This window comes from Canis aureus, chromosome 19, assembly GCF_053574225.1.
Source record: "Canis aureus isolate CA01 chromosome 19, VMU_Caureus_v.1.0, whole genome shotgun sequence".
In the NCBI taxonomy this organism is placed as follows: Eukaryota; Metazoa; Chordata; class Mammalia; order Carnivora; family Canidae; genus Canis; species Canis aureus.
This window is the reverse complement of record NC_135629.1, coordinates 42,539,700-42,561,122: the sequence shown is the minus strand read 5'-3', so window position 1 is coordinate 42,561,122 and position 21,423 is coordinate 42,539,700. Positions and strand designations below refer to the sequence as shown.

Here is a 21,423-nt window from a genome sequence, read left to right as displayed (position 1 = left end):
CGCGGCCCCCGCACGCGCGAGAGCGCGCACCCGGCGGGCGTGGTAGCGGGCGCTGGTCCTGCAGCGCCCTCTTCCGGGGTCCGCTGCGCGGGAGGCCTCGCCGTGGCCCCGGAAGCCCCGCAGGGCAGGTCTCCTCCGGGATCTCTTGGCCTTGCCCTCTCCGCGGCCCCGGGCCTCCACACGTGCCTGTCGAGCTCCTACTGTGTGTCCCCCACGGCTCGAGGCTCCGGCTGCTTTGCGAGCGAGATGGGTGAGGACGCCCGCCCTTGCTCGCAAAGCAGAAAACGAACGCAATATGCACGGAATTGCGTATAGAAAAGTTATTGGAAAAAAGCAAAAGCAGGATAAGGGAGTAACGGTGGGGTAGGGGTGGGTTCGGAATTAAAGAGGTTGTCGGGGTAGGAACACTATGAAAATGTGATTGGAACACACCTTGCGTGCCCCTACTCAGGACTTGTGCACCAACAAGGCACCTTGCGTGCCTCCTTCCTAGAATTCGGTTTTCCCAAATACTCAGAAGATTTTTTAAAATCTCCCACTTTTTTTTTTGAGATCTTCAGATGTCACTAACCAAGGTCTTTCTTGACCTTCCTGTTTAAATTGCCACTGCCTGGGGATCCCTGGGTGGCTCAGCGGTTTAGCACCTGCCTACAGCCCAGGGTGTGATCCTGGAGTCCCGGGATCGAGTCCCACGTCGGGCTCCCTGCATGGAGCCTGCTTCTCTCTCTGCCCCTCTCTCTCCCTGTGTCTCTCATGAATGAATAAATAAAATTTAAAATATATAAAAAAATAATAAATTGCAACTGCCTTTTCTCCAACACATGCTTTCCCCCTACTTTTTCCATAGCATTTATATCTAGCTTACTATATATAGTTCTGTTGTAGCCCAATGAGCCTCAGAGCACCGGAGAGAAGCCTGTAATTCAACAAAATTGAGTTTACTTACTCAGTGCAATAAGGGAGGTAGCATACCAATGGAGTCCGGGGGCCTGTCACCAAACAAAGGAAAGGGAGTTATTTTAGGATTTGGCAAAGGATGGCTTTCAGGTAAAATTTATATGAAGTAGCATTTTGTTGATAGGCTGGAAACAGCACAGCTGTGTGTCAGGGGTCACTATATGGCCCGGACTGTAAAGTGGACCAAGGTTTCCAGTGCATATCGCAAGGTTAAGATAGATGTGGAATGGGGAGGTGGTTTGGGGATGGGTAAAATAGATAAAGGTAAGCGTACACTTTTTTTTCCGCATTAAAACACTCATAATTGAAATATTTTTAATTTTATGTACGATGAGTTGGCGTCAAGGTAGGTATCTTGGATGACCCAGTCAAGGAAGTTCACTTAATCAAACTTAATGAAACTTATATCCTTCGCATATTGATGGAACACTGACAGCAAAAATTGAGGCTGTATTTCTGGATCAGACCTTACTGGTTTGAGCAGGCAAGAACCCTGGCCATCTATCCTCAGGTGGCTCCAGTAGAGCTGCTACTGACCCAGGTTGCTCTCTCAGATGCAACAAGGCAAAAAGGGGAGCACCCTGATGAGCACTGAGAAATGTATGAAATTGTTGAATCATTATATTGTACACCTGAAACTATTATAATATTGTAGGTTTATACTTCAATAAAGAAAGTTTTTTAAAACATTTTATTTATTCATGAGAGAGGCACAGAGAGAGGCAGAGATATAGGCAGAGGGATAAGCAGGCTCTTTAAGGGGAGCCTGATGTGGGACTCGATGCCAGGACCTAAGGAAAACGACCTGAGCCAAAGGCAGACACTCAACCACTGAGCCACTCAGGTACCCCCAAAAAAGTGTGTGTATGTGTTTTTTAGGATACATGTTAAGTAGTCATTCACTTACTTGAAAATCCCCACCTGGGCTGGAAATCGAGGCTGCTTCTCTGTGTCAAAATTACTTAGATCCTCCAGGCAAGAATGGGATGTTACACGCTTACTGATATACAAGAAAGAGAAAAGCAGCCCCTGGCATCCAGGAGCTGGCCTGTCACAACTAGTTCTTGGTGTTGTCCTGTTGAGCATAAACAATTTCACAAAACATCAATATCAAACTGATTATGATGGATCAGGACAAAACAAGTCCACTCCATAGTTACGCTAAACAAGAAACAGGAATATTGTCCAAGCCAGACTACCACATATCCCCTCTCCCAGCTAATGGACTACAGCTTCTTTACCATCACAGCTTTAGGCTCACTCTTGTCAGCCCTCCCTGTAGAGGAAGTTTATTAAGATACTTGATCATGGAATTAACCCTTGTTTCTGACAGCATTCAATCCCAAACCCTCCTCCCAATCACCTAACAAGCCCAAATCCTATAATGATGTTCTAATACTCTTTTAAAAATTTTTTTCTGGGCAGCCCAGGTGGCTCAACGGTTTAACGCCACCTTCAGCCCAGGGCCTGATCCTGGAGACCCAGGATTGAATTCCACGTCAGGCTCCCTGCATGGAGCCTGCTTCTCCCTCTGCCTGTGTCTCTGCCTCTCTCTCTCTCCCTCTCTCTCTCTCTCTCTGTCTCTCATGAATAAACAAAAACTTTAAAAATTTTTAAAGTTTTTATTTATTTATTTGAGGGAGAAAGAGAGAGTGTGTGCACAAGTGGGTTGGGGGGATGCAGAGAGAAGAAGCAGACTCCCTGCTGAACAGGGAACCAGATTCTGGTCTTAATTTCAGGATGCTGGGTCATGACCTGAGCTGAAGGCAGATGCTAAACTGACTGAACCACCCAGGGGTCCCTGTTTTAACACTGTTAATGATACATGCCATGGTTTCCTATGGTGCGCATTCTCTATCAGAGCAATGAATAATAAACCCTATTTTTCAATAATAGATAAATTCCTGGTGGTTGTTGCCTGGAAAGAATTGACAGGATTTCTTTTTTTTTTTTTTTTTTTTTTTTATTGGAGAATTGACAGGATTTCAAACAGTTTCAATCTCAGAAACTTTAGAAAACAGTTTCTCGGTAAGAAAGCAGGAATCACTCAAAGAAATGGATTACTATCAGAGTATAGCTGCAGCGTGTCCTTGAGAGAAATACTGTTTCAGCTGGCTTTATCTGTGTTGATGAACAGCCAGACAACTTTTTACAATCTGAGCTAATTGTTCCTTTCTTGATGTCCTTATTTGAATCTTCACACTAGAAGGCAGAAGAGCTGGGGGTTTTGTCTCCCTTATTCATTCTCATTTCTCAGTGCTTGCTATGTGCTCATTTTAAAGGAATAGATGTTTGTCTTTTTCTATAATGGTGGGCTGTCTTTTCATTTTTTTGATGGTGTTCTTTGAAGCAAAGAAGTTTTTAGCTTCAGTGAAATCCAATTTATCTTCTTTCCTTGTTTGCTCGGGCTTTTGGTGTCATTTAAGAATCCATTGCAACATACAACGTCATGAATATTTACCCTTGTGTTGTCTTCTAAGAATTTTATAGGTTTAGCTCTTGCAGTTAGGTCATTGATCTGTTTTGAGTTCATTTTTTTTATTTTTATTTATTTATGATAGTCACACAGAGAGAGAGAGAGAGAGGCAGAGACATAGGCAGAGGGAGAAGCAGGCTCCATGCACCGGGAGCCCGACATGGGATTCGATCCCAGGTCTCCAGGATCGCGCCCTGGGCCAAAGGCAGGCGCTAAACCGCTGCGCCACCCAGGGATCCCTTGAGTTCATTTTTGTACATGGTGTGAGGTAAGGATCCCTTCAGCTGGTATCCTGGTAGGGCCTGTGTTGAATCCGTAGATCAATTTGAAGAGTATTGCCGTCTTAACAATGTTAGGTTTTCAAGTTCGTGTACATTGGATAATATTTTTACATCTACTTGGATCTTTAATTTCCTTCAACAATGTTATTTAGCTTTTGAAATGTAAGTTTTGCACTTTGGTTAGATTTACTCCCATGTCTTTTTTTCTTTGTTGTGCTATAGTGAATAGAATTTTTTCTTCTATCAGCTTTCATGATGTTTATTGCAAATGTGTAAAAACTACAAATGGGGTACCTGGGTGGCTCAGTTGGTTGGGCTTCTGCATTCGGTTCAGGTCATGAGTCCAGGGTCCTGAGATCAAGCCCCATGTTGGGCTCCTTGCTCAGTGGGGAGCCTGCTTCTCCTTCTCCCTCTGCCACTCCCCCTTGCTTGCTCTCACTTTCTCTCTCTCTCTGTCAAATAAATAGATAAAATCTTTTTTAAAATGCAATTAATTACACATATTCAGTTGGTATAATGCAACCTTGCTGAACTTTCTATTCTAGGGTTTTGGTTTTTTTTTAGTGGGTTCTTTTGGATTTTCTGTATATAAGATCTTGTCCTCTACAGATATAGTTTTACTTCATCCTTTCTGATCTTGAGGCCTCTTATTTGATTTTCTTGCCTAAATGCCCTAGATAGAACCTCCAGTATGATGTAGAATAGGAGAGGTGAGGGCAGACATCCTTGTTTTGTTCCTGCTCTGAGTAAGAAAGCATCCAATCTTTCACCTTGGAGTATGGTGTTAACCTGGGTTTTTCCATAGATGCCCTATATCAGGTTGAGAAAGTTCCTTTCTATTCCCAGCATAGTCCTTTTATTCTTTGTGATGCTTCTTTCCCCAGTCCTAGGCAGTTCCTCACCTGCTTCAGAATACTTGAGTGTGACCCTCTGCAGATCTTGAGGATCTTTCTCTGTGCAACTCTCTCATTGCTGGTACTCTGTCCTGTCTATGAACTCAGGCAGCCTCAGTCTCCCCAGGCTCTTAACTCCATTTTTTCAACTCAGAGAGTATTCACCTTAGTTCCTCCTCCCGGTCTGAAAACAAGGCAGTCAGCTAGGAAAATCACAGGGCTCACCTTGTTCTTTGCCCATTTCTCGAGGATCACTGTCCTTTGTTGTCTGATGTCCAATGTCTTTCATGTTGTTGTTGCATATATTTGTATACCTCATGTTTTCCTTTTTTGTTGTGGATTTTTTTTTAAGATTTTATTTATCTATTCATGAGAGACACACAGAGAAAGTGACAGGCAGAGACACAGGCAGAAGGAGAAGCAGGCTCCATGCAAGGAGCCTCACGTGGGACTCGATTCTAGGTCTCCAGGATCACGCCCTGGGCTGAAGGTGGTGCTAAACCGCTGAGCCACCCGGGCTGCCCTGTTCTGTTTTTTTGTTTTGTTTTGTTTTAAGCAAGAAAATAAATCTAGTCCTTTCTACTCCGCTTTGTATAAAAGTAGAAGTCTGTGAATTATCTAAATGAACCAGAATTTGGCAAACTTTTCCCTTTTTTTTTGAGCTTGTTGAGTCTTCTTTTTTTTTAATATTTTTTTAATTCATTTATTCATGAGAGACAGAGAGAGAGGCAGAGACATATTCAGAGGGAGAAACAAGCTCCCTGCAGGGAGCCCAATGTGGGACTTGATCCCGGAACTCCAGGATCACGCCTTGAGCCAAAGGCAGGTGCTCAACCACTGAGCTACCCAGAGATCCCGAGCTTGTTGAGTTTTCTTTAAGAAAATCTTCCTTGGGCAGCCCCGGTGGCTCAGCGGTTTGGCCCACCTTCAGCCCAGGGCCTGATCCTGGAGATCCGGAATTGAATCCTGTGTCGGGCTCCCTGAATGGAGCCTGCTTCTCCCTCTGCCTATATCTCTGCCTCTCAATCTCTCTCTCATGAGTGAATAAATAAAAGAAAGAAAGAAAGAAAGAAAGAAAGAAAGAAAGAAAGAAGAAAGAAAGAAAGAGTCTTCCTTACCCCAGAGTTCATAAGGATATTCCAGATTTTCTCCAAAAGTTGAGAAGTTTTTCTTTTCATGTTTAAGTCTTTAACCCATCTGTAACTGGTTTTTGTGTTTGGTGTGAAATAAGAGATACACATCAATTTTGGAAGTAGTATGTTCCATTTAACCTTGCTGTAACTTAATTGGTATCATATTGAATTGTTAGATACTGTTTGAGAAGAATAGGTATCTTTTTAATACAAAATCTTGGGATCCCTGGGTGGCGCAGCGGTTTGGCGCCTGCCTTTGGCCCAGGGCGCGATCCTGGAGACCCGGGATCGAATCCCACATCGGGCTCCCGGTGCATGGAGCCTGCTTCTCCCTCTGCCTGTGTCTCTGCCTCTCTCTCTCTCTGTAACTATCATGAATAAATAAAAAAAAAAAAAATTTAAAAAAAAAATTCAAAATCTTGACTCTTCTTGTATTTATCCATTTTCCTATCAATAGTGATAGGTTTGTTCCAGATTTTTCCTTTGACAAAGAATACCTCTGTGAACATACTCAAGCATGTCTTTTGGTACATGGTATACATGTGCAAGAATTTGTCCAAGGTATGTATCTGGAGTGAAATTGTTGGGTCATAGGAAGGGTGAATTTACCATGAAGCTAATAAGGCTAATTTTTTATTCATCACGTTGTATTCCTTTTCTTTCTTTCTTTTTCAGTAGGCTCCACACACAGCATGAAGGCCAATGCCGGGCTTGAACTCAGGACCCTGAGATCAAGAGCTGAGCTGAGATCAAGAGTTGGATGCCTAGCCAACTGAGCCACCCAACTTCCCCTGTATTCCTTTTCTTAATGAGAATTCCTCTCTTCCATTGTACAAGCCTAAGGTCCCCAAATCGCTGGATTTGCTCCCGTAGTTTATGCATATATTAAACAAAGTAAGCAAATCTGGAAAATTCAAACAGAAGGATTTGATGTAGGAAATTGGGTCAAACGGTGTGGGAAGGACTGGAGGAACAAAAGGAAGAAGGGGATCTTACATAACAATTAGGAAATTGGTACTGTCCCTGGGCTGAAGAGCCCTCCTCTATAAGAAGGGGTCCAAAAGCCTGCAAATTACACTTTCCGGATTCCTTTGCCAGCTGGTTTCTTGATATTTCTGCCAGGGAGATACTGGCAGCAGACTAGAAGGCAAGAAGAAGGAAGACGCCATTTTTCCTGCTTTTGGTGACTCTGCTGGCAGTGATGGTCTCAGTGTGGGTGACTGTGGGCTGCAGCAGTGGTGGGGAGTTTCAGCAGCAGTGGGAATATAGGCCCCTGGGTTCCAACAGCAAAGCCCACAGCAATGCTTCCAGTAGCTCCATGACTCCCATTGCTCCCTCTTTGTCTAGTCCTCTCACACCCTCTTCCCACCAGATCTCCAGCTCTGTTTAGAATTACTGGCATTCAAATGTCCATTTTCTTTCCATGAGTTGGGACTTCCCAGCCATATTCCCTTCCCTTCCCAGCAGGATCTCACGACTGCCCTGGAATTCAGAGCTCTCTGGCAAGCTCCCCCAGTGTTTTCACCTGTTCTCCTCCTGGGAACAGTGACTGCTCTCCAGCTCCCAGCCCCAGAGCATCCTTCAGCCCACTTCTTTGTCTCTGATCATCCCTGGTAGAAAACATCACACAACCCTGCCCCAGATCCACTCCAAATCCTGTTGCATCTGTATCATAGTTTCCCTTTGCCTTCCTGTACCTAAGCTTTTTTTTTTTTTTTAAGATTCTCTATTTATTTATTAGAGATAGAGAGAGAGAAACAGGCAGAGGGAGAAGCAGGCTTCATGCAGGGAGCCCGATGTGGGACTCGATGTGGGGACTCGATCCCAGGTCTCCAGGATCACGCCCTGGGCAGAAGGCGGCACTAAACCGCTAAGCCACCGGGGCTGCCCCCCTCTGCCTAAGTTGATGAATTGTTTCTGCCAAGTGCTCCCTGACACTTCCAGGATCAGTGACAAAAGAGTTTTTATAGCCCGAGTTGAAGGTGAACCCACAGGACCCACAGACTGCTTGCAAAAGCAAGGCTGGAAGTGGGTTTGGGCAACCTCCTGCACATCCACCAGACGGCAGCAGACACTGCCTAAAGGCAGGGTGAGCAAGCCCCCAGGGATCCTGAAAGCATTGCATTCCAAAGCATTTCTGGGGTGCCGAGGGCTGAGAGTCCTTAGCTTCCTTCCCTGAAAGCTTGGCAGTGGACTCTTCACACGCTCTCCTGCTCCAGAATCGCCTTCCCTCAGCAATGTCCTGGCTGCCTTAACCACCCCCCACCTCCCGTCCCCACCCCCCACACCTGTCATGGCGCCCCACCTGCTCAGAGTAAACGTGGGAGTCCTCACGTGGCCTAAGAGCTGGCTCACTGCTGCTCTGACCTCCTCTGCTGCTGTTCACTCACTCCAGCCCCACCGTGCTAATGGAGGCCTTGGAGGCCAGCTAACCCAGGGCCTTGTGCTTCTCTGTTCCCAGTCTGCAGGACTCTTCCTCTACATGTCTCAGCCTCCCCTTCCCTAAACGCCTTCAAATCTCTGCTCCACCAGGCCCTCCCTGAGGCACATCTCATGTGGTAGACTCGGAACTGCACTAGTCGAACCCCCTTTCCAGAAAGACCTGCAGGAAGAGCCATTATGAGACAACCTCCAGCTCTCAGATCCACCAGGGTCCACCTGGGCTGCACGGAGCCTCCCCTGAGTCACATTCTTCCTGGGCAGGGCGGGCCATGGTGGCTTGGTCCTTCCCACCCTAGGTAGGACACTCCACCAGACCATACTCGCTTCAGAACTCCCCACCGTGGCTTTGTTGCACTTGTACCAGTGCAGCTCTCCCTCTGCCCAACCCTGCTTCCTCTGCCTTCCCTTGATAGGCTTACCCAAGGCCCCTCCTCATTAGAATGTAGGCTGGTGGTTAAGGGGCAGGGATTTCGTCTCCTTATTAATGAAAGACCTAGGAGGGTGGGGTAATACAGTGGGTGCTAAATAAGAGTGATGAATGAATGAATGGAACGAGCACCTGTAGTTGGTTTGTATAGCTGGAAGATGTGCTTTCTAGAAGGTTGCAAAAGATAAGAGGGGTGCATTCTTAGCCTGGCTTCCCTAAAAGCTCAGCTGAGATGAAGTTACTTACTGGGAAGGGTGCCTTGGAGCAGGGAGAGACAGAAGTGGGGGATTCCGGGCAGGGCTGTGTTGTCAAGGTGCAGGAGTCTGCTGGAAAAAGCATGCAGAGTGCCTGCCCCACCCAGAAATGTATACCTGCGGGACAGGGGACTGGAACCTTTTTCTATTGGTTTTCATCCCCACAGGTTGAGGGCCATCCGGGGAGCGCACATTGCCAGCACCCTTGAGCTCTCTGTGGAGCCTGTCCTTCCTGAAATTGGAGGAGCCCCGGGCATGCGAGACTCTGCTTGGGGTGAGAGGCTGAGCACACAGAGCGAGTGAAAGCTGTGTGGAGGGGCATCTGTGAGGTGCTGTGCCCCCTGGGGTGAATGTGGGGGGGTCTCAGGGGCCATGCTGGCCAGGAGGTGAGAGTGATGCCCTCAGGGTGTAGCTTAGGAGGGCACGGTAGCTGCATTAGAGTGGGGAGGGCAGGAGGCCAGCAGCGGCTAAACCAGGCTTGGCAGTGAGGATCAGGGGAGGAGAAATCTTAAAATGCCATGCAGGCTAGAGGATTGACAAGAAGGGAGCAGGGAATAGGGCTGAAGCGAGTGGGAGATATCGAGGGCAACACGGGAGCGGGGCATCAGGATGAGTTTCAGCTGAAGATGCCTGAGGCCCTAGGGGCCATGGAGGTGGGCATGTCCAGCAGCCCCCATGGGAACCTGGGGCCCAGTCAGTGGTCTGGGTCAGAGACTAAGTGGATGATCACCACTCTTCTGGCTGGAGTGAGGAGGGGCCATCTCTCTGGGCCTCCCCCCGGGGTCTTCTCTAAAATCCCAGAGTCTCTAAGGCTTCCTTTAGCTCCAGATGGCTGGTTGAGCTCTGGCTGATATGACTCCCATACCCAGGCAAGGCAGGGCCTCTCCTTGCCCCCTCGGGGCTTCTCCTTGTTACCTCCAGGAGTGAATAGATACCCGGGGGCCCCAGCCCCTGCCTGCCCAGTTAGCTGCCCTGCCCGGCTCTGGAGTGGAGGGAGAACAGAAGCCCTTGTCAGGCCACTCACTACCAAGCTCGGACAGTGTGTGTTTGGTCTGGGCTGCTACCTCTGGGGCTTCCTGATGCCAAGAGAAAGACAAGTCATTATTTAAAATCTCAAGTGCCAGGGCACCTGGGTGGCTCAGAGGTTGAGCATCTGCCTTTGGCTCAGCTTGTGATCCTGGGGGCCTGGGATGGAGTTCCCCCATCAGGCTCCCCACAGGGAGCTTGCTTCTCCCTCTGCCTGTGTCTCCGCCTCTTTCTGTGTGTCTCTCATAAATACATAAATAAAATCTTCAAAAAATTAAAAAAGGGCCACCTGGATCCCCAGGAATTGTGTAGATGAGCAGGACTAGGTTGGAATGAGACCTCGCAACAGCGCAGTGCGTGGGCCCTGCGGGAGCCGGGCAGTGAGAAGTCTAGGCCACAGGCACAGGTGCCAGGGGAGCAGGTGGAGCTTGTGGCTGCCAAGGACCATGAAGAATACCATGTCTGGTATTACTTCTTCAGCCCAGGTGTGATGTCATCGTGCCACCCCTCCAGGACCTTGATGCGACTGGCTTTATCTGCAGAGTCTCCTATGAAGGGAGTTTGGGGAATTTAGAAGCAGAGTCTGCAGCTCCAGCCTGCGGGCACCTGCCCCTTGCGGGAAGATGTTTCTCCTGGGAGCTGGCAGGAGAGGGAGCACGGAGCTCTTGGCCACACAGGTCAGGACTGGAGTTTCCATCCTGCTGAATGAAAAAGAGGGGAGAGGAAGGAGGATGGCACAGGTTCGAATGCCACAGCTTTCATTCTTCTTACCAAGTGTTAGTAGGCATTCTGAATAAGCGTTTCTTCATTTGCTGTATGCCCTTAGGTCCATCTCCAGAGACTTTAAATGTCTGTGTTTCTTTTTATCATTGTCAGCAGTTGGACGGAGAAGGGGGACGCAGAGGTCCTCACGTTGTCATGCCAGGTGTAGACCGCCAGGGGGCTGTTAAAAGTATTAGTACTTTGCATGGATGTTACAAGATGTCACATTACCAGGTGACTGTTACTGGTATTTTCTGCAGCTCTTGCCTATAAGAAGAGCAGAAACTAGGAGGGGCAGCATGCCCATACTTCCCCTCCTGCCCCCAGTTACCTGTGGCTGCGGCTAAGCTCTAGGAGGGTGAGGCTAAGGCAGCAGCTCCCTTAGTCTACCGAGGTCCCACTCATGGGAGGGAGGCTGTAGCTTGGGTACAGGATCACTGAGGATATTGGGCCCCTGTCGTCCTGGCTCCTAAAGTGCAGGTGAGGCAGCAAGAACGGAAGCTATTTGCCTCCTCCACTATGTGACCAGTTCCTGAAGTGGGAGGTCACTCAGAGAGAGATGTGCCCTGTCCCTGCCATCATCCTGAGCCAGGGCTCTCAGAGACTTTGCCTGGGGTGAGGAGAAGGCAGGGAGCTCCAAATCTTTTCCTAGAGGAATTGACTCAGTTGGCAGCAGAGGGTGGAGAAGTTCTAGCCTAGGGGTAATGCAGTTTGTGGTGAAAGGCAATTATGGGAGATTCGTGGGAGGAGATGCAAGCTAAATGGTAGGTTGGCTAGTTTACCATCCAGAACCACAGAGAGGTATCGCTCAGAAGAGCTATGCTGGGATCAGAACAAATCTCAAACAGGGACCATAAGAGATACTCCTTCAAAGGAGCCCCACCTAACTGGATCAGTCTATGGAACTTCATGCCCTGGGGGATTGTTGAAAACCACAGGGTGGGTGAAATAGGTGATGGGGACTAAGGAGTGCACTTGTGATGAGCACTGGGTGGTGTGTATGGTTGTGTTCTTTTTTTTTTTTTTAAAGTAATCTCTACACCCAATGTGGGGCTCAAACTCAACCCCGAGATCAAGACCTCATGATCTTCTAACTGAGCCAGCCAGGCATCCCTTATGTACAGAATTGTTGAATCACTGTATCGTACACCTGAAACTAATACAACACCTTATGTTAGCTAACTGGAATGTAAATAAAAATTCTAAAAAATAATAAAGAAAACAGTAAAGCAATCAGCCAGCAAGTGCCGAAACTAGTGGTGCTTAGGCTGGACACGGCAGGGAAAGAGTGAGAGGAGAACTCTGCTGGAAGTGAGGTGAAGAACAAAGATAAAAGAAATGTAGGAAAAAAAATTAAATTTCCTTACAACTTGCAGCCGGTTGACAAGTCCTTGAAACAGGCAGAGTGACCTTCCCCAAGAAGCTCAGCTGCTTTGATGTTGATACTTTGCTAGAAGCAAAAGGCAACCTTAGTTTGACATTAGTCCGACCCCCAGGATCCTGTAAGTCTTTAACATATAAAAATCCCTTTGGAAACTTCCATTATCTCTACCTGCCAGATATATTCCACCCCCCGCCCCCAGATATACTATCCCAATCATCCCCCGAGTATATGGCCCCTGACATGCCTATGAAGGGTCTTATGACTAAGGTTTTACTGGATGGTAGTAAATGACCTTAACAGCTGTTAGCCCCTCAAGGTCCTGGAAACCTTGCTTCCAAATTCTTTAGAGATTTATGCTCTCCCTAACTCCCTCCCAACTTGAAAATATAATCAATTGCTCCTCACCACCCCAGTGCAGCTCTTTCTGTCCACAGGCCATCACTGTGCTTTAATAAAACCACCTTTTTGGCACCAAAGACATCTGAAGAATTTTTTCCTGGCTGTTCGCTCCCAGACCCTAGCATCACATCAGGAATGATTGCCCTGTCAGGATGATCCAGTGGCCCAAGGCTGGGGTGGACACGTAGGAGTACATACATACATAACTCTATGCTTACCTTTTGGTGAGACTGTCAAACAGTTTTCCAGGGTGGCTGTACAATTTTATGGCCCCCCCAGCAGTATTTGAAGGTGGTTATTTCTCCTCATCCATCCCAACTTTCGTTTTCTTTTATTGTATTTTTTATTTTATTTTTTTTCAGAAAACTTTTTTCAACTTGTTTTATTTACAATACCAACTTTTAAAAGGTCATTAAACTAAAGTTAACCAGACAATAAACTAGGCAGAAATTGCTTTACAAAGAGAGGGAAAGTCCAAAATGCCACCTTCTACAGAGAACCCACAGTTCAGTTTATTAAGAGCAAAGAAAAAAAGAAACTTTAGATCATACTAGAAGAAACTCAGCCATAAGTTTGGAATCTGTACTTAAACTACACATGCAAGGAGGACAATATTCTGCTAAAACAACTGATTTGCTGCTGCATTTGTCTACTGTTTGTCTAATATTAACAATTATAAACAGAGCAGTGCAACTAGTATTTGGAACAATCCTTACAGTGTTACAGTGTCAGGCATAACATCTCACTTCTCTTCACACCACTGGTTCTCTTTGGGTACCTGGGCTTCCTCTTCTTCAGTAAAGTAATTTTTGATATTGAAGGTCTTACGATCTCCTCAGGAGTTTTCCCCTTGATCATATTGGCAACAGTCTTGCATGTAACATCAAGCAAACCTTTGATGTCTAAGTAGTTCGCAGCCAGAATAAGTTCAAAAAGTGTTCCTTGGTCAACTTTCAGGAATTCTTGGTCCCAAACAGGAATATCATCTGTCCACTTTTCTTTGTTCTCATTGTCCTCAGGAGAAGGGGGGTCATCCTTGTGGCGGGTGCACCACTGAATGACCTTTTTTAATATTGCTGCGTTAACATTTGGTAGAGGAACTGGGTCATCATCTCCTTCATCATCCATTCCCAAATCTTCCAACATGGTCTTGATAGTCACAGACTGTTTGGCAATTTCAACATCAACTTCAAATATCTCTCCATCAGAACTCTGCAACTTAATTGAAGGCATGGTGCTCAGTCTCAAGCCGACTGCGGACTGGAGCAGCCTCGTCGACCAGAGAAGAAAGGCAGAGAACAAGGCCTCTACCTCCTTTTTTTTTTTTTTTTAATAGCCAACCTAGTAGATGTGAAATGGTGTCTCGTTATGATTTCTAATTGTATTTCTCTAATGATTAATGATCTTAAGCATCTTTTCATGTGCTTATTGCCCATTTGTATATGTTCCTTGGAAAATGTCTATTCAGATCTTTGCTCCTTTTTTATTATTTTTTTAAAAATTTTATTTATTCCAGAGAGAAAAGAGGGTGGGAGGAGCAGAGTGAGAGGGATAAGCACACTCCACTCTGAGTGCAGAGCCTGATACGGGACTTGATCCCACAACCCTGAGATCATGACCTGAGCTGAAACCAAGAGTCAGATACTTGACTGAAAGAGTCAGCCATGTGGCCCTTTGTCCTTTTAAATAAATAATAAAATAGGGGAGCCTGGGTGGCTCAGCGGTTTAGCGCTGCCTTTGGCCCGGGGCATGATCCTGAAGTCCTGGGATCGAATCCTGTATCGGGCTCCCTGTGTGGAGCCTGCTTCTCTCTCTGCCTGTGTCTCTGCCCCTCTCTCTCTTTCTGTCTCGAATGAATGAATGAATAAGTAAAATCTTTAAAAAATAAATAAATAAATAAATAATAAAATAAATAGACTTTACAGTTTAGTTTTAGGTTGATGTCAAAACTGAATGGAAAGTACAGAGTTCCCAACTACTCTCTGATCTCACACACACACAGCGTCTGCCACTATCAACATCCCCACCAGAGTGGTAGGACTTTCACAGTCAATGACCATATTATCCCCCAGAGTTTGTAGTTTACATCAGGGTTCACTTCTAGTATTGTAACTTCTATGGGTCTTGACAAATTTATAATGACATGTATTCACCATTAGAATATCAAACAAAATGGTTTCACTGCCCTAGAAATCCTCTGTGTTCTCCCTGTTCATCCCTCCCTCTCCCCAAGCCCCTGGCAACCACAGATCTTTTTGCCACCTCCATGAGGTTTGGCCTTTTCCATTTGTAGCCTTATTTTTATTTTTTTTATTTTTAATTTTTATAATTTTATTTGAATTCAATTTGCCAACATATAGTATAACACCCAGTGTTCATCTCATCATGTGCCCTCCTTAATGCCTGTCACCTAGTTACCCCATCCCCCCACCCACCTCCCCTTCTGCAACTCTTTGTTTCCCAGAGTTAGGAGTCCCTCAGGGTTTGTCTTTCTCTAATTTTTCCCCACTCAGGTTCCCTCCTTTCCCTTATGGTCCCTTTCACTATTTCTTATATTCCACAGATAAGTGAAACCATATGATAATTGTCTTTCTCCAACAGACTTATTTCACTAGCATAATACCCTCCAGTTCCATCCGTGTTGATGTAAATTGTAGGTATTCATCGTGTAGCCTTTTTAGATTGTCTTCTCTTGATTAGTAATATGCCTTTAAGTTTCCTTCATATTCTTTCCTAGCTTGATGGCTCACTTTTTAAACAACTTTTTAATTTTAAAGTAATCTCTACACCCAACGTGGGGCTCAAACTTACAACCCCAAGATCAAGTGTGGCATGCTCTACTGACTGAGCCAGCCAGGTGCCCTAGATGATTCACTTCTTTAAAACACTGAAAAAGGGATCCCTGGGTGGCGCAGCGGTTTAGCGCCTGCCTTTGGCCCGGGGTGCGATCCTGGAGACCCGGGATCGAATCCCACGTCGGGCTCCCGGTGCATGGAGCCTGCTTCTCCCTCTGCCTGTCTCTCTGCCTCTCTCTCTCCCTCTCTGTGTGTGACTATCATAAATAAATAAAAATTAAAAAAATAAATAAAACACTGAAAAATATTCCCTTGTCCAGAGGTACCCCAGTTTGTTGATCCATTCACCCACTGAAGGACAATTTGGTTGCTTCCAAGTTTTAGCAATTATAAATAAAGCTGCTATAAACATCCACATGTACTTTGAAAAAAAAAAAAAAAAACATCCACATGCAGGTATTTGTGTGGACATGTTTTCAACTTCTTTGGGTAAATACCAAGGAACAAGGCTGCTGGACTATATGGTAAGAGTATAGTTTTGTCAGAAACCACCAAACCATCTTCCAAAGTGGCTGCACCATTTTGCATTCCCACCAGCAAAGAATGAGAATTAATGGCATTATTTAATTAATGTTTTTAAATGGCATTATTTTAAATGCCATTTTGGGATAGTTCATTGCTAAAGAATACAAATATAGGAGTGCCTGGGTGGCACAGTCAGTTAAGTATCTGACTCTTGGTTTTAGCTCAGGTCATGATCTCATGGGTCATGGGATGGAGCCCCTCATCAGGCTCCGTGCTTAGCACAGTCTGCCTGAAGATTCTCTCCCTCTGCCCCCCATCCCACTCTCCCTTTCTCTCTAAAGTGAATGAATAAATCTTAAAAAAAAAAAAGAGAGAGAGGGCAGCCCCGGTGGCGCAGCGGTTTAGCGCCGCCTGCAGCCCGGGGCGTGATCCTGGAGACCTGGGATCGAGTCCCACATCAGGCTCTCTGCATGGAGCCTGCTTCTCCCTCTGCCTGTGTGACACACTCTGCCTCTCTCTCTCTGTGTCTCAATAAATAAATAAAATCTTAAAAAAAAGAGAGAGAGATATAACTGATCTTTGCATATTGATCTTGTATCTTGCAACCTTACTAAACTCATTTATTAGCTCTAATAGTTATGTGTATGCGTGTATTCCTTAGGATTTTCTGTGTATAAGTTCATGTTATCTATTAAAATATAATTTTACTTCTTCCTTTCCCATTTGGATGCTTTTTATTTTATCCTCTTGCCAATTGCCCTGGCTAGACGTTCCAGTAAACACACCATGGAGACTCACATTTCCACCCCACACCTCTCTCCAGCCACCTTACTGACATCTGTACTTGGATGCCTTAACAGACATCTCCTACTGACTCATGATCATCTCTGCAAACCTACATCTCCCACAGTCTTCCTCAATTCTGGCCTCCAGTGTTGAAATCAGGTCCCCCTCCACTCCTCACTTTCTCTCATCCCAACAACACCTGTATCTCCACCTTCAAAATATGCCCAGCTCTGCAACCATGAGTGCACTCCAAGGCTCCAGAGTCAGGCGCTTGGATCGGTGCAGTAGACTCCTAACCAGTCCTCCTGCACCTGCCCTTACCCACACCTCAGTCCAGTGATTGATTGATTGATTGATTGATTGATTTGAAAGAGAGAGGGAGATAGCAAGAGAGAGCATGAGCAACAGGGGTGGGCAAGGGGAGGAGAAGCAGGCTGCCCGCTGAACAAGGAGCCCATCACAGAGCTCAATCTCAGGACCCCAGGATCATGACCTGAGCAGAAGGCAGACACTTAACCGACTGAGTCACCCAGGTGCTCTCCAGTGACCCTTTTAAAAGTAAGTCTCAGCGTTTGTCCAGAAGGTGTAGCTATTCTGATAAAGCATAGTATTTGTGAAGGGAGGGGAAGAGCTTTTCCTTATGGTAGCTGAGTGTGGTGGGGATAGAGGGGTGTTACTTTGTGTTTAGGTTAGGATTTTCCCTCGAGGTGGAAAGTTCCACCTCCTATAAGGTTATAACCAACTTTTTATTAAAAGCAAGACTCAGGAGAGAATCAGGTAGGAAATACCCCCTTCTTCCTGGGGCTAAATGTTCTCACTTGAAAACAAGTTCAGCATAAGGATGGATTGACCTACTTTAGCAGGGAAAGCTCTTATTGCTTGGTGCTTTGTTTATAACACAAGGCAGAGTAATATTTTTATATTTAAATGAAAAAACAGGGCAGCACAGGTGGCTCAACAGTTTAGCGCCACCTTCAACCCAGGGCCTGATCCTGGAGGCCCGGGATCAAGTCCCACGTCAGGCTCCCTGCATGGAGCCTGCTTCTTCCTCTGCCTGTGTCTCTGCCTCTCTCTCTCTCTCTTTCTCTGCGTCTCTCATGAATAAATAAATAAAATCTTTAAAAAAATGAAAAAAATGAAAAAAATCATATATATGGGTGTGTGTATATATATATGGATGTGCAGATGTATGTTTTTCTAAAGGAGGAAAGCATTCTGGTCACTGGGAGCCAACTTTGAGGTGAATATCCTGGTTAGAAATAAGGATTTTTTTAAAAAAATTAAGTAAATATGATGAGATGTTTACGCTTTTTAAAAAATAGATTTAATTTATTTATTTGAGAGAGAGAGTGCGCACAAGCAGGGGGAGGGGCAGAGGGAGAGGGAGAAGCAGGTTCCTTCCTGAGCAGGGAGTTAGAGTTGGGGCTCAATCCTGGGACCCCAGAATCATGACCTGAGCCGAAGGCAGACGCTTAACTGAAAGAAAGAATCTAAAAGAGTACATACTATACAATTCCATTCACAAGGAATTCTAGAGCCGGCAAAACTAACCAGTGGTGGGAAGACACCGGCCTTGGCGCCTTTCTGGAGGCCAAGGCCAACTGGCCAGGCCAGGCAGCCCTTTCTTCTAGTCCCAGCTCAGACCTTCCCTCACCGAGTGACCCTGGGCAAGCCATGGCCCTCTCTGGCCTTTGTATTCTCCACATAAATCTCAGTGGTGGCTGGAGTAGCGGCTGATGCTTCCTCTCATCCCGACCCCCCAGGATGCGGTGATTGCCCTGCAAGGGCCTCAGGGAATGCCCTGTGCTAGCCCGCAGGTGGCCCAGGCCTTCGACGCGGGGTGAGGAGCCCTCCCTCTGGCTCTGGAGCTCTGGACTCCGGCAGACCTGGGTGGAGCTGGATGCCAGGCACCCACCACGAGTGGGGCTGGGGCTCCCTGCTCTCCCACAAAGCAGGGGCTTGGAGGGTGACAGACCTGCCCTCAGCTTTTGTTCCTGTCTCCAGGGCTTGGCCAGCCAATGACAACATAGCCCTGAGAATAAAAGCCCCTTGTCCAGAGTTCTGAGCCCTAACCCTCTTACATGTCACCAGCGGAAAGGTGGAACCAGTGGCAGAAGGGCCTCTCTGATTTCTCGGCCAGCCGTCCCTCGTCCCTCACTCTGGGCCCAAGCCGGTCCCATCACACAGCGCTGGCACCTTGGCCGGGCGCCTGCATGGCTGAATATAATCATCACTCAGGTCTCTAATGATGGAGCCGTCAGACTGGCCAGCCCGGGAGAATCTGAGCATCCACTGGCCTCGAGAGCTACAGACCCAACTCTGCCCAGTGTGGCCTGGCCCAAGGGTCTGCCTCCTTTCCTTGGGGGCCCAGATTGTTCCTTGAGCAGCAAAGGGGCCTTGATTGGGTAGCCACAGGTTCTCTCTGGGTTCACTCAGCCCTTCAGGAAGCATGGTCAGAACCCCCGTCAGCAGAGTGGAGGGCAGCTGCCTCCAACCAGACAAGAAGTACCACAGCACCAGTATGGCCAACCCCAGGGAGGCTGGGCAAGACTATGAGGACTTTGAAGAGCCAGGAGGAGATGGGCAGGTCCCTGGGATCAGGCTGGGAGAAGAGAAGGAGACAAGCCCGTTTGGGAGGATGGCTTTCTGAGTACGTAGGGGGATGCCGCTGGCAATAGTCACACAGACACTGTAGAATGTAGCTGTGCTAGAGGCTGGGGCAGCTGCAATGAGCATATATACCCCAGGGAGACTGGACTTCAGAAGGCCAGGGGGCAACCTGGGCATTGGTTTTATTTGAATATTTAGTTGAGGGAAAAGTTAAGAATTTAACATGTAGGGAAGCCCGGGTGGCTCAGCGGTTTAGTGCTGCCTTCAGCCCCGGGCGTGACTCTGGAGACCGGGGATCGAGTCCCGCGTCGGGCTCCCTGCATGGAGCCTGCTTCTCCCTCTGCCTGTGTCTCTGCCTCTCTCTCTCTCCGTGTCTCTCATAAATAAATAAAATCTTAAAAAAAAAAAAAAAAGAATTTAACATGTAAGTGGTACAAAAGTCAATCCTTTAAAACAAAGAGCCATATAATAAACGAAGTCGAATGCAAATTTCATGTGAGCTTTAAAGATGAAATGAAGAGACTTAAAAAAAAAAAGTGTGCTTGTAGAGACACTTTGCCAACAGACCCAGGGCCCTGAGCAGGGGAGGGCGAGACTTAGGTCTACACTTGCAGGGACCATCTTGCCAACAACCCCCCCCCCACCCCGCCTCCTCAGGAAAAGCCTCCCCCGAGGCTCAGCCCCCCACCCCCCACTCCCCACACGAGGCTCAGCCCCCCCCACCCCCCACTCCCCCAACCCCCCCTTCCCCAGTCACACTGCAGCACTGCAGGCTGCCTCTCCCCACTCTGTACTGCGACTGCTTTCATCGCACTTCCTTTCTTTTCTTTTTTTAAATTTATTTATTTATGATAGTCACAGAGAGAGAGGCAGAGATACAGGCAGAGGGAGAAGCAGGCTCCACGCACCGGGAGCCCGACGTGGGATTCGATCCCGGGTCTCCAGGATCGCGCCTGGGCCAAAGGCAGGCGCCAAACCGCTGCGCCACCCAGGGATCCCTTTCATCGCACTTCCATCTGCACCGCGTCACGGACCTGCTCGAGTCAGGGTCATTAGGGACGCCTGGGTGGCTTACGCACCTTAGGGAGCATCAGCGGCCCTTCAAGCAACCCGTCACTCCCTGACAAAGGTTCTGGGGCTCATGGCCTGATGGGCCTGCTACTCCCCAGACTGTTCCTTCTCAGTGTCCTTTGCAGCTTGCTCCTCTTTTCTCTCCAAGCCTACTCACCGCGGTGAACCCCACGGCTCTGTGCCCACAGTGGCTTGGATTTCTGGTTTTGACATAATTGCTGCCAGTGTTGAGGGCTCTCTGCTAGGTGTGGGCAAAAGAACAGCTCCTTCCTTACTCCTATACCTCACAGCCCTGACCTCCCACTGGGAACTCTGCACCAACTAGACCCTCATCTTATACAGGATCTTTTTATTATTTTTTTATTTAAATTCAATTTAGGTAACATATACTATATTATTAGTTTCAGGGATAGAATTTAGTGATTCTTCAGTTGCGTAAATACCCAGGGCTCATTCCATCACCCAGTTACCCCATTCCCTCACCCCCTCCCCTCCAGGGACCTTCAGTTTGTTTCCTAGAGTTGAGACTCTCTTATGGTTCCCCCGCTCTGTTCTCTTCTTATTTTAGTTTTCCTCCTTTTCCCCTTTGTTCATCTGTTTTGCTTCTTAAATTCCATATGAGTGAAATCATATGATGTTTGTTTTTCTCTGACTGACTTATTTTGCTCAGCATAATACCTTCTAGTTCTATCCACATCATCGTAAATGGCAAGACTTCATTCTTTTTGATGTCTGTGTAGCATTCCATTATATATATACCACATCTTCTTTATCCATTCATCTGTCGATGGACATCTGGGCTTTTTCCATTGTTTGGCTATTGTGGACATTGCTGCTATAATCATTGGGGTGTGATGCCCCTTTGGATCACTGTATCCTTTGGATAAATACCTAGTAGTATAATTGCTGGGCTGTACGGTAGTTCTATTTTTAACTTTTTTTAAAAAGGTTTTATTTATTTACTCATGAGACAGAGAGAGAGAGAGGCAGAGACACAGGCAGAAGGAGACGCAGGCTCCATGTAGGGAGCCCAACGTGGGACTCGATCCCCGGTCCCCAGGATCACACCCTGGGCTGAAGGCAGCGAGCCACCGGGGCTGCCCCTATTTTTAACTTTTTGAGGAACCTCCATCCTGTTCTCCAGAATGGCTGCACCAGCTTGCATTCCCACTAACAGTGTAGGAGGGTTCCCCTTTCTCTGC

General features: G+C 47.0%; 1 long non-coding RNA gene and 1 pseudogene across 1 annotated transcript; one reads left to right on the top strand and one right to left on the bottom strand.

Moving 5' to 3' along the window:
• Positions 1–88: 88 nt before the first annotated feature.
• On the top strand, positions 89–6,803 carry LOC144289290 (uncharacterized). The gene is made up of 3 exons (XR_013357258.1): positions 89–250; positions 6,198–6,301; positions 6,416–6,803. It is a non-coding gene; the product is annotated as an uncharacterized LOC144289290 (long non-coding RNA).
• Positions 6,804–12,914: 6,111 nt separating this feature from the next.
• Positions 12,915–13,727, bottom strand: LOC144290146 (S-phase kinase-associated protein 1 pseudogene; annotated as a pseudogene).
• Between the last annotated feature and the right edge of the window lie 7,696 nt (positions 13,728–21,423).